The 15172-nt window shown below is 42.5% G+C and overlaps 1 protein-coding gene across 1 annotated transcript in view; it reads left to right on the top strand.

The window, feature by feature from the left end:
• GRIA2 (glutamate ionotropic receptor AMPA type subunit 2) overlaps positions 1-15172 on the top strand; it is an 80683-nt gene that overhangs the window by 29066 nt on the left and 36445 nt on the right. The window lies entirely within an intron of this gene.

Raw genomic sequence — 15172 nt, 5'->3', positions numbered from 1 at the left:
GAGCTGGGAGCTTGCCTTAAGAGACAAACACAAAATGAAATCTGGAATTATTTGAAAGCTGAATTCTGAACTCAGCTTTTTCCTCAGTGAAAGAAAATATAGACTGGGAGCTACCTATCTTACTTGCACACCAGCTTCTGTGCACAGGGCTTATATAGGTGTGTCCTAAAGTGGACTGGGTTTACAGGGAAAATATTTGCAGCCGTATATTCTAATGACAAATTATTTACCAGCGCATGAACATATTTTTTTTGCCAAGTTCTTAAAACACATTTAAAGCTTAACTTGTTCTTGTGTTTGATAAAGAACTTATTGAAATGAGCAGCTTTCTGCTTTCCTTTCCCTTATTAAACAAACAAGTAGTAGTAGTAGTAAATTAGGTTAGAGCAGGCATGTCCAACAGGTAGATCGTGATCTATTGGTAGATCACGGGACATCTGTGGTAGATCACTGGTAGATCACTGGCTCCACCCAAAGAAGCTCAGCAACTTTGGCTCCCTCTACATCTTTGCCCTGAAGCCCCCAAAACAGGGCTTTCCTTCCTAAAAAAAAAGCTCAACTTTGACCCGAACCCCCCAAAACATGGATGGCTTTCCTTCCTAAAAAAGCTCAACAACCTCGACCTGAACCCCCCCCAAAAGGGGTAGATCACTGCCTGTTTTTAACTCTGTGAGTAGATCACAGTCCCTTGGAAGTTGGCCACCCCTGGGTTAGAGTATTGGAACTTTTGGGGACAATCGTGGTGTAATGCTAGAATTCATGCTCCTATGGAAAGCTAAAGATGGACATAGTGAAATGTGCAGTTTGGATTTCAGGAAAGCTGATTTTCATACAGCTATCCAGAAATGTCTGAAAGGCTGTATTTGCTGGCAGGCCCTGCTGGGAAATATATTTGCAGATTACAGCATTTGCTTGCCATTGCCAAGATTCTGTTCACCAAATAACTTTTGTCAATATCATAATGGATGCTTATCTCCTTTAAATGATCATAACCTCATAAAACATGAGAACAAATCCTTCTGGTAGGGAGAGCCTCGTTTGTAAAAACAAATCACCAGTGTCATACATGCAGTAGCTACTTTTGTGACAGTCCTGTCAGTTTTACTCAGGTTTTTTTTTCAAATAGCGCACCCTTTGGGACTGGTGGTGCTTAAGAAAAACTGTTGTTCATGATGATTTTTTCTTTTACTTTGGGGGTTTATAAGCAATATCTCTTAAGAAGCAATGCAGTCCTGCATCTTATCCACCTTAGATTCCCTTAGCACAGAAGCATTTACTACCCTAATTGAGAGCTCCCTTGAAACTAGTCCTGAACGAATTTGTGTATGCCTTCCTGATCTATTTCACTTCCTGAAACACCAGCACAATTTCTTTCCACTCTCGCGTTAGGGTAGCTGATCCAATCAGCATACAACTTCTGCCTCATAAGTGAAAATTAATGAAGAAGAAAAAATAGGTGTGATTTGAAGTGACCCGGAAATGGCTTCAAATATTTCACAACCTTAGCATTATTTTCACTTTCCATTTCTCCTCTGGCCTTCAGGCAACATATCTATTACTAGACATGTATTTGTTTCCAATGAGACTCATGTAATCATAGAATTGGAAGGGAACTTGAAGGCTGTTGGATATAAAACACTTATCCAAGACTCAGAGTCTTGGGACCCTTAAAATAAAATCTGAGCAAAGTTGGAGAAGCAGCAAAGAGATTATTGATTACACATTTTTGTAAGGATGGGTGTCCGCAAGCAGGCACACCCAAATTCAGACAAACACAGGCATATATCTCCTACCTCTGAGTGAAAAGTTCCCTCCCCTGTCCCCCATTGGCTGGAGGCATGCAGAGTTTACAGCCTATAACAGGGATCACCAAACTTTTTCATCAGGGGGCCAGTCCACTGTCCCTCAGACCTTGTGGGGGGCCGGACTATATTTTGAAAAAAAAAAATATGAACGAATTCCTATGCCCCACAAATAACCCAGAGATGCATTTTAAATAAAAGGACACATTCTACTCATGTAAAAACATGCTGATTCCTGGACCGTCCGTGGGCCGGATTGAAAAGGCAATTGGGCCGCATCCGGCCCCCGGGCCTTAGTTTGGGACCCCTGGCCTATAATGACCGCCTAATTAAAATATTGAACTCTCCACCCCTGTTGACATCTTCCATCCCTCTGAATTCAGGGACCATCACTCAGGAAGCATGTTCCTATGCTCTCACACATTTACCCCAGCGATAAAGCCACATCCCGACCACCCCTTAGGCGTACACGACTCCTACCCTGCCGAAGCCTGCTGAGGTGTCCAGATAAACCACATTCTAGCAGCAAGCCACCCTGTTTTCGGGTGTTCTAATCCCAAGCCAGTAAAGATAAGCCTCCAAGTGAGCCTATGGTTTTCTAGCTGATGCAACCTTCTCTTCTGGTGTTGCAACTGTCTGAGGCCTCTTCTGACCTCTTATGAAAAAGTGACATTTTCATTCCTTACAAAGGCCATCTAGTTCCATGTCAGTTCAGGATCTGCAGTGAAGTATGCAAGTGTAGCATCCAGCCTCTTTCCTTGTTAGAGCAAACACTTTTTGATTCAACCTCTTCTCTTTCCAGAAGGCTAGTACAGTGGTCAGCGGCATAGCCTGGCTGCCTGGGGCGGCAAACCCGAAGGCACCCCGCCAGGGGGCGGGGTGTCCATCGCGCGCATGCGTTGCGTGCCATGATGCACGCATCACAACGCATGTGTCATGATGCCCGACACACGCATCATGGCGCATGCGCACACAGGAGGCATACGACGCAGCGCCATGGCAAACCCCATGAGCAAGCTGCGGAGTGAGGCAGTCTCGCTTGCATTGGGGCTTCTCCTCGATGGCGGCGGCCATGTCGTGTGGCAGCAGCCATCAGAGGTGGTCAGCCCCGCCCAGCCTGCTGCCTCCCGCCCAGCCTGCCCCGCATTACTACGTCACTGACAGTGGTACCTTGGTTTAAGAGCAGCCCTGTTTGCAAACTATTCAGTTTACGAACTCCGCAAAACCGGAAGTAGTGTCCCGGTTTGCAAACTGTACGTTGGTCTAAGACCAGAAGCCGAATGATGGAATGGCAGCAAGAAGAAGAAGAAGAAGAGTTTGGATTTGATATCCCACTTTATCACTACCCTAAGGAGTCTCAAAGCGGCTAACATTCTCCTTTCCCTTCCTCCCCCACAACAAGCACTCTGTGAGGTGAGTGGGGTTGAGAGACTTCAAAGAAGTGTGACTAGCCCAAGGTCACCCAGCAGCTGCATGTGGAGGAGCGGAGACGCGAACCCGGTTCCCCAGATTACGAGTCTACCGCTCTTAACCACTACACCACACTGGCGTTGTTACACACTGGTTGTAACAAAGGACAGTATAGGCATCCTGTCCTTTGTTACAACCATTGGCATGCAGCAGTTTGTTAGATAATTTGAGGTGATGTGAAATTTGTCCTCTTCCTCTTTATATGGCAAGAATTCTTTATATCAAAGACTATTCTGTGTTTAAGGAGGCTGTTTTTCCTTCTAGAACATGAAAACCTAAGCAGAGCCCTGATCAGGCCCAAGGCCCTTCTAGCCCAGCATCCTATTCTGACAGTGGCCAAACAGATGCCTATGGGAAGCCCACAAGGAGGACCTGAGTGCAACAGCACTTTGCCCACTTGTGAGTCTCCAAACACCACTATTGTCTCATTATGTGAACCATCTTTTGAATACCACAACACACACGTAACTAGCTGTAAAGTAACATAACATGATATGTAATAAAACTGTAATTTTAATTGTCATATCAAAAAGCAGAGTTCCTGATGGCAACATATCATCTCTTCTATATGTATTGGTATCGTAAAGTCCAAGGATTGTCAAGTCCAAAGATTACAATGCACAGTTCCTGTTGGAATTTCCTGGAAACCTTGTCGCTGGAGAAGCCCGATGGGCGAAACAAGGGTGTATCCTGAGAACTATTCTACCATTAGCTGCCTTTTGTTACTAATTAGTTCCGTTTGTCACACTTTCAGACATAGGATGATACAGAAGGTAGTTTCGCGTGTTACACTTTTAAGACGTAGGATGGTGCAGAAGGAAGATATCAGCATGAAATGGCATTGCCAACAGAAACTGTGCATTGTAATCCTTGGACTTGACAATCCTTGGACTTTACGATACCAATACATATAGAAGAGATGATATGTTGCCATCAGGAACTCTGCTTTTAGATGTGACGATTAAAATTACAGTTTTATTACGTATCATGTTATGTTACTTTACAGCTAGTTACGTGTGTGTTGTGGTGTTCACTTGTGATTCTCAGCAACTGGCATTCAGAGGCATGTTGTGTCCCATCAGGCAAGGTAGAACATAGCAGTCATGGCTACCAGCCATTGAAGTCAGAGTAGACTATTGTGGCTACCCTCTAAAAAGTTTCTATAAAACTGCATCAATTATAATCCACTGTTCTATGTAGTTTCTTGCTTTGAACCTCTGATCTGGCATCAGTAGATGGTCTTATTGAGTCTCTTTGGGTATATATGCAACATATAGCTGAATCATTCAAACACGTGCAGTTGTTCAATTGGTCTTAACTACTCTCAGTCCGAGTTAGGAAATGTGTGATATGGAGAACATTCAGAGTTCTGGAGCACGCAGTGAGTGGTGCTAAACAAAATGTATTAGATTCGACCAGAAACTTGCTAACTCCAGTGAGCAAAAATGTAAAATAAACTGTTAGAATAAAGGAAATAGATATTTAGACACACTAGGGTATAAAGTTCAAGATTACATGGCAAATGGTTAAAATAAACACTGAATAATAAATTAATAAAGCATACATGCACTATGCCTTCAGCTCATATTAGTGTACAGTGATATATTTTCATTTTTAATTTCAAAGACAGGTTTTATTTTTAGATGGCCTCCTCTCTTAATTGGCACTGCCATTAAATCACAATAATATCTTGTTCATCAAGTTGTCTTAATTAGGAAGATTTTTGCCGATTTAAATTGCGAGTAAACTTTTATTGTGTTGGAGTTGATTAGCTGATAACTCAATAATGCCTGTTATTTTTACCACAGATGATGTGGTTTTGTATATTGTTCATGAATATGCATCGTGGTAATTATGCTCATTACTGCAGTGAATGTTAGAAATCAGACTGACATCACTGAATATTAGCATTTATTTTTATCTCTCTGGGGCATGATTCTGAAAACTCACCGGCTTTAATAGCACTATTCAGTACTAATATAGCTATAGATCGTTCTTCAGTTATCTGGTGTCCTCCAGATGTTTTGTTCTACAACTTCCACCAGCTCTAGCCAGCATGACCATGGAGTCCAATCTGGAGGGCACCAGATTGTCAAAAGCTGTTATAGACTGTACAGAATGCTGCGTTACCATCCCAATCTCACAGAGATATATCAGTGGCTAGGTATTTCTAAATATGTCACTGATTATTGGCTTATTTTCTCATCTGAGTGAGAGGCCTTAGGAATATACGAACCAATGATCTTACTCAGACTAAGGCAGCTTTAACATCTCTCTAGAGTTTCAGTCAGAGGTCTACCTGGAGGTGGTAGGAATTAAACCTGGAACCTTCTGCAGGCAGCGGTTTTGCTCTGCCATTGAATTCAGCCCCTCCTACTTAAGGTCCGCAGAGTCATGAGGATAGAAAATCCCCATGCCTGACTCTGAATTGACTTCATTCTTGGAGATAGCCCCAGGAACTATTTAAATCCGTAGTTCTTTGGCTCATTTTGGAATCTATAGTTGGTTGAAGAGCCGCAACTTCTTTATCCTCAGCAGACAACAACCATGATCCAATTGCCCATTCAGAGAATAGGAATAGAATGGGACTTCTCCAGAAAAAGGGTGGAGAGACAGTGGGAGGAGGCTGTTAGGCTCAGGTTTAGCAGGGTATTTTTAAATAAAGTTCTAGACCGGGCATCCCTAAACTGCGGCCCTCCAGATGTTTTGGCCTACAACTCCCATGATCCCTAGCTAACAGGACCAGTGGTCGGGGAAGATGGAAATTGTAATCCAACATCTGGAGGGCCGAAGGTTGGGGATGCCTGTTCTATACCAACTATGCTTATAAGGATTCTAGGCACAATTGCCATTACTAACCATAATATGACTCATTAGAATCATATTGAACAGTGGCAGAGCTTCAATTATTTGGCAAATGAAATACAACACAGAAGCACAGAACTTGCCATTTCTATGGTGTCCTTTGAAAACAATTCTGTACAAGACTAGTCTGCAAAACAATAGGTTAGGAATGGCAATTGTGCCCTTATTTGCACTAAAGATTTTCTTTTGGTCATAGAAATGTGTTGTTTAGTATATGGCAGTGGTGGGCAACCTTTTAGACAAGGGAGAGAGGAGCAAAAGATGTGACTTTTGATAGGACTACCATACAGCTAAAATGTCTGGGGAAACCCAGGCATATGGCAACCCATATTGGCCCATATCCACAACTTTTGTGTCTGGATTTTCACTTTTTGAAATATGGCAACCCTATTTTTGACCACCTTGGCTATGCTGTGTGAAGGAAAGGGCCTTGTGTCAGGGTGTGTGGAGCAACATAACAAAATTAAACAGGACAGTCAAGAGGACAGTGTAGATGATTGCATGTAGCCCAGAGCACTGGTGGAGAAAGGGGGTGCGGGGTTTGTGGCCTGCCCCGGGTATCATCCCGGGGTGTGTGTGTGACACCGCCATGCCCCCCTGGGACGCTCGCTGGCACCGGCGCTACCCCAGGGTGCTTGCTGCGGCCAGTACCCCCCCCCAGATGCTCGCCATGGGTGTCTAGCACCACCCTGGCAGGTGGCTATCCTCGCGGGCATCGCTCCGGGTGTCGGAGCACCTTTCTCCGCCTCTGCCTCAGAGGGGTTTAATTTTGCTATGAAGGAGAGAGAAGGAAAATAAATTGGCTAATTGGAGAGACTCAAAGAGACTGGGGGCCCTTGCGTTGCTTGTTGCGAGAGTGAAGGAGGGTTGTCATATGTCCGGAATTTTCGGACATACACGATTTTGCAAAATATGCAAACTATTTTGAAATATGACAACCAGAGAAGGAACCCTATAATGTGCATGTTGTTGTTGTTGTTGTTTAGTCGTTTAGTCGTGTCCGACTCTTCGTGACCCCATGGACCATAGCACGCCAGGCACTCCTGTCTTGCACTGCCTCCCGCAGTTTGGTCAAACTCATGTTCGTAGCTTCGAGAACACTGTCCAACCATCTTGTCCTCTGTCGTCCCCTTCTCCTAGTGCCCTCAATCTTTCCCAACATCAGGGTCTTTTCCAAGGATTCTTCTCTTCTCATGAGGTGGCCAAAGTATTGGAGCCTCAGCTTCACGATCTGTCCTTCCAGGGAGCACTCAGGGCTGATTTCCTTAAGAATGGATAGGTTTGATCTTCTAGCAGTCCATGGGACTCTCAAGAGTCTCCTCCAGCACCATAATTCAAAAGCATCAATTCTTCGACGATCAGCCTTCTTTATGGTCCAGCTCTCACTTCCATACATCACTACTGGGAAAACCATAGCTTTAACTATACGGACCTTTGTCGGCAAAGTGATGTCTCTGCTTTTTAAGATGCTGTCTAGGTTTGTCATTGCTTTTCTCCCAAGAAGCAGGCGTCTTTTAATTTCGTGACTGCTGTCACCATCTGCAGTGATCAAGGAGCCCAAGAAAGTAAAATCTCTCACTGCCTCCATTTCTTCCCCTTCTATTTGCCAGGAGGTGATGGGACCAGTGGCCATGATCTTGGTTTTTTTGATGTTGAGCTTCAGACCATATTTTGCGCTCTCCTCTTTCACCCTCATTAAAAGGTTCTTTAATTCCTCCTCGCTTTCTGCCATCAAGGTTGTGTCATCTGCATATCTGAGGTTGTTGATATTTCTTCCGGCAATCTTAATTCCGGCTTGGGATTCATCTAGTCCAGCCTTTCGCATGATGAATTCTGCATATAAGTTAAATAAGCAGGGAGACAATATACAACCTTGTCGTACTCCTTTCCCAATTTTGAACCAATCAGTTGATTCATATCCAGTTCTAACTGTAGCTTCTTGTCCCACATAGAGGTTTCTCAGGAGACAGATGAGGTGATCAGGCACTCCCATTTCTTTAAGAACTTGCCATAGTTTGCTGTGGTCGACACAGTCAAAGGCTTTTGCATAGTCAATGAAGCAGAAGTAGACGTTTTTCTGGAACTCTCTAGCTTTCTCCATAATCCAGCGCATGTTTGCTATTTGGTCTCTGGTTCCTCTGCCCTTTCGAAATCCAGCTTGCACTTCTGGGAGTTCTCGGTCCACATACTGCCTAAGCCTGCCTTGTAGAATTTTAAGCATAACCTTGCTAGCGTGTGAAATGAGCGCAATTGTGCGGTAGTTAGAGCATTCTTTGGCACTGCCCTTCTTTGGAATTGGGATGTAGACTGATCTTTTCCAATCCTCTGGCCATTGCTGAGTTTTCCAAACTTGCTGGCATATTGGGTGTAGCACCTTAACAGCATCATCTTTTAAAATTTTAAATAGTTCAGCTGGAATATCATCACTTCCACTGGCCTTGTTATTAGCAATGCTTTCTAAGGCCCATTTGACTTCACTCTCCAAGATGTCTGGCTCAAGGTCAGCAACCACACTACCTGGGGTGTATGAGACCTCCATATCTTTCTGGTATAATTCCTCTGTGTATTCTTGCCACCTCTTCTTGATGTCTTCTGCTTCTGTTAGGTCCTTACCACTTTTGTCCTTGATTATGGTAATCTTTGTACGAAATGTTCCTTTCATATCACCAATTTTCTTGAACAGATCTCTGGTTTTCCCCATTCTATTGTTTTCCTCTATTTCTTTGCATTGCTCATTTAAGAAGACCCTCTTGTCTCTCCTTGCTGTTTTTTGGAAATCTGCATTCAGTTTCCTGTATCTTTCCCTATCTCCCTTGCATTTTGCTTGCCTCCTCTCCTCCGCTATTTGTAAGGCCTCGTTGGACAGCCATTTTGCTTTCTTGCATTTCCTTTTCCTTGGGATGGTTTTCATTGCTGCCTCCTGTATAATGTTACGAGCCTCCATCCATAGTTCTTCAGGCACTCTGTCCACCAAATCTAAATCCTTAAACCTGTTCCTCACTTCCACTGTGTATTCATAAGGGATTTGATTCAGATTGTATCTTACTGGCCCAGTGGTTTTTCCTACTTTCTTCAGTTTAAGCTGGAATTTTGCTATAAGAAGCTGATGATCTGAGTTACAATCAGCTCCAGGTCTTGTTTTTGCTGACTGTATAGAGCTTCTCCATCTTTGGCTGCAGAGAATATAATCAATCTGATTTCGATGCTGCCCATTTGGTGATATCCATGTGTAGAGTCGTCTCTTGTGTTGTTGGAAGAGAGTGTTTGTGATGACCAGCTTGTTCTCTTGACAGAACTCTATTAGCCTTTGCCCTGCTTCATTTTGAACTCCAAGGCCAAACTTGCCAGTTGTTCCTTTTATCTCTTGATTCCCTACTTTAGCATTCCAATCCCCTGTAATGAGAAGAACATCCTTCTTTGGTGTCATTTCTAGAAGTTGTTGTAGGTCTTCATAGAATTGGTCAATTTCACTTTCTTCAGCACCAGTAGTTGGTGCATAAACTTGGATTACTGTGATGTTAAAAGGTCTGCCTTGGATTCGTATCGAGATCATTCTGTCATTTTTGAGATTGCATCCCATTACAGCTTTTGCCACTCTTTTGTTGACTATGAGGGCCACTCCATTTCTGCTACAGGATTCTTGCCCACAGTAGTAGATATGATAGTCACCCGAACTGAATTCGCCCATTCCCTTCCATTTTAGTTCACTGATGCCCAGGATGTCGATATTTATTCTTGTCATCTCATTTTTGACCACATCCAGCTTACCTCTATTCATGGTTCTTACATTCCAGGTTCCTATGCAATATTTTTCTTTACAGCATCGGACTTTCCTTTCGCTTCCAGGCATATCCGCAACTGAGCGTCCTTTCGGCTTTGGCCCAGCCGCTTCATCAGCTCTGAATCTACTTGTACTTATCCTCCGCTCTTCCTCAGTAGCATGTTGGACGCCTTCCGACCTGAGGGGCTCATCTTCCAGCGTCATAACTTTTATATGCCTGTTGTCTTTGTCCATGGAGTTTTCTTGGCAGGGATACTGGAGTGGCTTGCCAGTTCCTTCTCCAGGTGGATCACGTTTAGTCAAAACTCTCCACTATGACCTGTCCATCTTGGGTGGCCCTGCATGGCATAGCTCATAGCTTCTCTGAGTTATTCAAGCCCCTTCGCCACGACAAGGCATTGATCCATGAAGGGGATAATGTGCATAGAGTAGATAATTCCCCCTAGTTTTCATTTATTGGGTTTTTACTCTGCCAGTATAGGATTAGTCAGGTTCTAGAAGGCTCTTCTGTGGCTCACTTTTCACTGCAGACAGTTGCTAGCTTTGGTCTTTAATCCACATTCTGTAAGGCTGTTGCCAATAGAGGATTTAGCCTGACAGCTGTGTTTTCTTCCTGTTTTATTTTTTCCAAACTACTTCCCCCGCCTCCATGCACTGTTGTTTGCAGCTTGTTTTTGATGTCCCTTTGTAACATTTCTAACTTGGCTTTTTTAGCAAATGAAGAACCATTCTCAAAATCCCTAATTAGGTATTCAGTTGTTGGGTCTCATTTCCTGGCTGCTTTCTCTTTGTCTCCATTTTGAGTACAACTTGCAGCTTTTTATCTTTGGCCTTTCCTAACAAAGATGTGATTATTGGTCAATATTCCTTAGCGTTTTGATTACTTGTTCTCTAAAGGAAGCATTGTTGCATTGGGCTGAAATGTGTTCTCAAAACTTTATATATTTACTTCCTGTGATGGACTTAAGATGGATTCAAATTCAACCAGAAATTTGCATTTGAATATTGATAATAAGACTTCTTTATTATCAATATTCAGAGAAGTGTGAGCTTTGAAGGGTGGTGGTATTTTGATTTGTGTATTGTTTCAGAAAGTGTGAATTGGATTGGTTCTCCTTTAAATTAGAATGGATTCCAGTTTTGTCTGCCTCCCTGTCTCCTGTTTTAATAGCAAATGGCATCCAGCCTGTTATTTGAAACCAACGCTTTTCTTTCTTTGTGAAGGTATGCACTCACTGTTATTTATACTAGTAGTGAGATCTATTATCTGAACTAATTTCAAGGGAACCTATACAGTGGTACCTTGGTTAGTTTATGAACAACTTAGTTTATGAACAACTTGGATTAAGAATGCTGCAAACCCGAAAGTAGATGTTTAGGTTTGTGAACTTTGCCTTGAAAGCAGAACATGTTTCCGCTTCCTGTTGAGTGTGTTCCATTTGTAAATTGAGTCCCCCTCTGCTATGGAAAAGCATGACTTAGTTTAAGAATGCTTTGGTTTAAGAAAAGACTTCCAGAACGGATTAAGTTCGTAAACCAAGGTATCACTAACAGTTTGTTCCCTTCACTTTCTATGTAATATTAGTAAGAATGGATCAACAAGAGGTCATTGCCTCACAGTGATTTCTCAGTTCATTCTATGAGTGAATATGAGGAGTCACACATGAGAATGAAAGCATAGCTGCCAAGTTTTCCCTTTTCTCACGAGAAAGCCTATTCAGCATAAGGGAATTTCCCTTAAAAAAAGGGAGAACCTGGCAGCTATGGAATGAAAGCTGTCCATTTGCAAAAGGTTTGTACGAAACGTGAGAGAGACCAATAACGGATACGATAAAGGAGGAGTCAGCAAACTTTCTCAGCAGGGGGCCGGTCCACTGTCCCTCAGACCTTGTGGGGGGCCGGGCTATAATTTGAAGGGGGGAAAAATGAACGAATTCCTATGCCCCACAATAACCCAGAGATGCATTTTAAATAAAAGCACACATTCTACTCATGTAAAAACACGTTGATTCCCGGACCATCTGCGGGCTGGATTGAGAAGGCGATTGGTCCGGATCTGGCCCCTGGGCCTTAGTTTGCCTACCCATGTGATAAAGGGATATTTCTCTGACTATTCATATCAGTATTAACAATAAAATAGATACAGTAGCTGTATTGTAAGGGACAGCCTCAATTGATACACAACTCAGAAGGCTAGCTGTAGGGTATAGTGATTACGGTGCTGATAATTATTTAGGCAAAACACACGCACAAATCAAGAAATGCTGAGAGAAATTGGTAAGTATTAATAATATGCTTCATAATGTGCTAAATAGAGCTTGTGGTGCCAATCAATGGAATGTCATCAAGTAACGAAGCAAATAGAGGGGAAGAAAGAGAGGAAAGCAAAGAGCTGTAATTTGTTGCTAGGCAACACTTGGCCAATTTTTCTCTTGTTTCTTGTGGGTTATCTAGAACCAATTAAGGAGACCACCAGCTCAGGGCTGGCCCTGCCATTAGGCAAAGTGAGAGGGTTGCCGCAGACAGCTGAGATGGGTTGTCATGAAAGGGGAGCAAATGATTAGTTATGCAATTATTTTTATTGTGGGTTTGTTTGTTTGTTTTTACTTCTGGGAGAGGCAGAAGTGTTTTTGGGGTTATTATTATATTTTTGCTTCAAATTCCAAAATAACTTAACCGGCCTTGGGTGTTATGTACCTTGACCTGGAAGCAGGAACACCATGCTGTTCCTCCCCAGGTAGCAAAATGTCTTGGCAAGGCCCTGCCTGAGGCTCTGGTTGTCACAGTTTCACTGGGAAAACCATGGTTTACAAAGCCCTGCGGCAGGGAAAACTCAACACTTGATCAGTCCCAGTTTTAAAGCAGCAGCACGGCATGTGCCTAGGCTGGCAGAAGCTGAAGGCTCAGGATATAATTTGCTTAGAAAAGTCACATAAAACCTCTACAATCTTCATATATAAAAACTAATATTTGTGATGATTATCTGGTTCTTTTGTGAGGAAAATGCATGTGGCAATAAGCTTTATTATTTGTACCACAAAAGTGTCATTTATCTCTATCCAGAACATGCTGCTTTCAATCTAGATTGATTCTAGATCGTGCTATCCACAGGGTAAGAGTTTACTTCAGGCATCCCCAAACTGCGGCCCTCCAGATGTTTTGGCCTACAACTCCCATGATCCCTAGCTAACAGGACCAGTGGTTGGGGAAGATGGGAATTGTAGTCCAAAACATCTGGAGGGCCAAAGTTTGGGGATGCCTGGTTTACTTCTAAACCACTGGTTCTTGCCCAGGTGAGGAAGCAAACCTTTAAATAAAAATACAACTAAGAGAAAAGCAAGCAAAGTACCCAGCAGAGACCCGGCTTATTTAGAAAATCTATTCACAATAGAACAGTCTTGCTAACCAGCTGTTCGGTGAACCACTGCCCTCTCAAAAAAAAATATTTTTGATTAATGGGTACCGTAGCTTGTTAAGGATGCTAGAAATTGTAGCTCACTGAGGGGGTAAACCAGTTTGGTGGGGATGATGTATGGGGTGTGCACCATTTAAGTGCATAGGACATGCTTTCAGTTAGATACTCAGTGTTGGTTCCTCACATGCCATCACAGTTGGGTGTGGCCAACCAACAGAGCAAAACAGAGACATGGGGTCACTGCATTCTCTAGGGGGCTTCACTGAGTTTGATTAGACAAACAGTGTCTCCACCTGAGAGATGAAAAGTCGTCAGGACATGTGGTGGCAACAAGATTTTAAACCATAAGTATTTTTTAACCATTGTGTCCACTTTTTTTTCATTTAGTAAATAAAAGTAAGGACTGTTTAGCACCTTGAAAACAAGCTGCATTTGCAGAGTCATTTAAGAGAATGACCCAAAAAGATGGGATGGTTCATCCAGGCTTTAATGATCAGCATTGTTTTAGGCTTTTATTGTCTGAGATGGTAATAAAAATGAAACGATCAGCACTCTATTTACACCCAGGAGATTCTTCTTCTTGCTCCATGACCTGAGGTGCCATAGAGAAGGACCTTCTTCTGCTGAGTCCTATAATGCTGATATTAAAAGTTTAATGAAACAGAGCATTAGAACACAAAGTGCAGTGCTTAAACTGCTCCTCTTGTGTTTTTATGTCCTTTGCATTAGTGTGAACCAGTATTTCTCCGTAAGTGCATAGAAATAATAGTTATAGTTGCTTAAAGGTTTTATAGCACAACATCAGCTAGTCCACAAGAGGCAATGCAAAGATAAAAAAGAGAACATGTAAATAATACCTAACAGAGTCATGTGGGATCAAAGAAAGTAGGAAGAAAGTGTTTGCTATGGATCAGCCATGTGTTCTCTAGGTAACATTTTTGGTTCAAAGGCAGCGATTTCAAGAAGGGAAGTCTTCTTGAAAAATCCTAAATTCATCGTTTTGTGAATGTTTGTTCACAGTCATTTTCTTCCTTTTACTTGAGTGGCCATTTAAAAACCTTTGTTCCATTCTTTCTTAAGGGATCCTAGCCAATTAAGGATCATATCCTGGGTGTAATGATGGTATGGAAACTCTAGGGTCAATCAGATTTGACGCTTTCCCGAGCGTCACTAAGGATGAATAGCTAATTTGGACTCAAGACAGGTGTTCTTTATAGGAAAGATGACTAAAGAGCAGGGGGGGGTGCACCTTGGGATCAGACTACATGCTACCTTACACAGAAGTCAGTTTCTCTCCCGCCCCTCCCATTCTGTGGCAGTTCAGGGAGGAAGACCCATCAAACCATTTCATAAGCCACTTCTAAACATAGTTTAAAATGAATAGCACACATTTAAATTAGAAGTGTGCTACAATAATAAGCAACAATGTGGGCAAAATATGTCCAATATTTTTCAAGGTAGATGATGATAATAATCATCATCATCAAACTAACAAACAAACAAACTTCACCGTCGAGGGCAAATTAGATTGTATAGGGTAAGTAGAGTAAGGAATATGAACTGAAATTTCAGTTTTTCTAATGTCTTTGATGAAGTTGCAAGCTTCACAAAAGCATGCCTTTCCGTTTCATGTCTGCTTAGACAACAGTTACATTTGGTTATCTGGAGCTGAACTTTTTGATTTTGCCTAAGCATCATTGCCACCCTTATTGATGTCATGTACATATCATACAGATGCCATATATGTGTGGCATTATTCAGGATAACGCTGAAGAAAACATGGAAGTATTTGGAGATACAAAGAGGAAACTTCTTTCAGGGATTTGTTTGAATAGCTTC

The sequence above is a fragment of the Zootoca vivipara genome, chromosome Z1, assembly GCF_965207765.1.
Source record: "Zootoca vivipara chromosome Z1, rZooViv2.hap1.1, whole genome shotgun sequence".
NCBI classification, from domain to species: Eukaryota; Metazoa; Chordata; class Lepidosauria; order Squamata; family Lacertidae; genus Zootoca; species Zootoca vivipara.
Note: the sequence above shows the minus strand (reverse complement) of the source record. Positions and strands in the feature narration are given on the sequence as shown.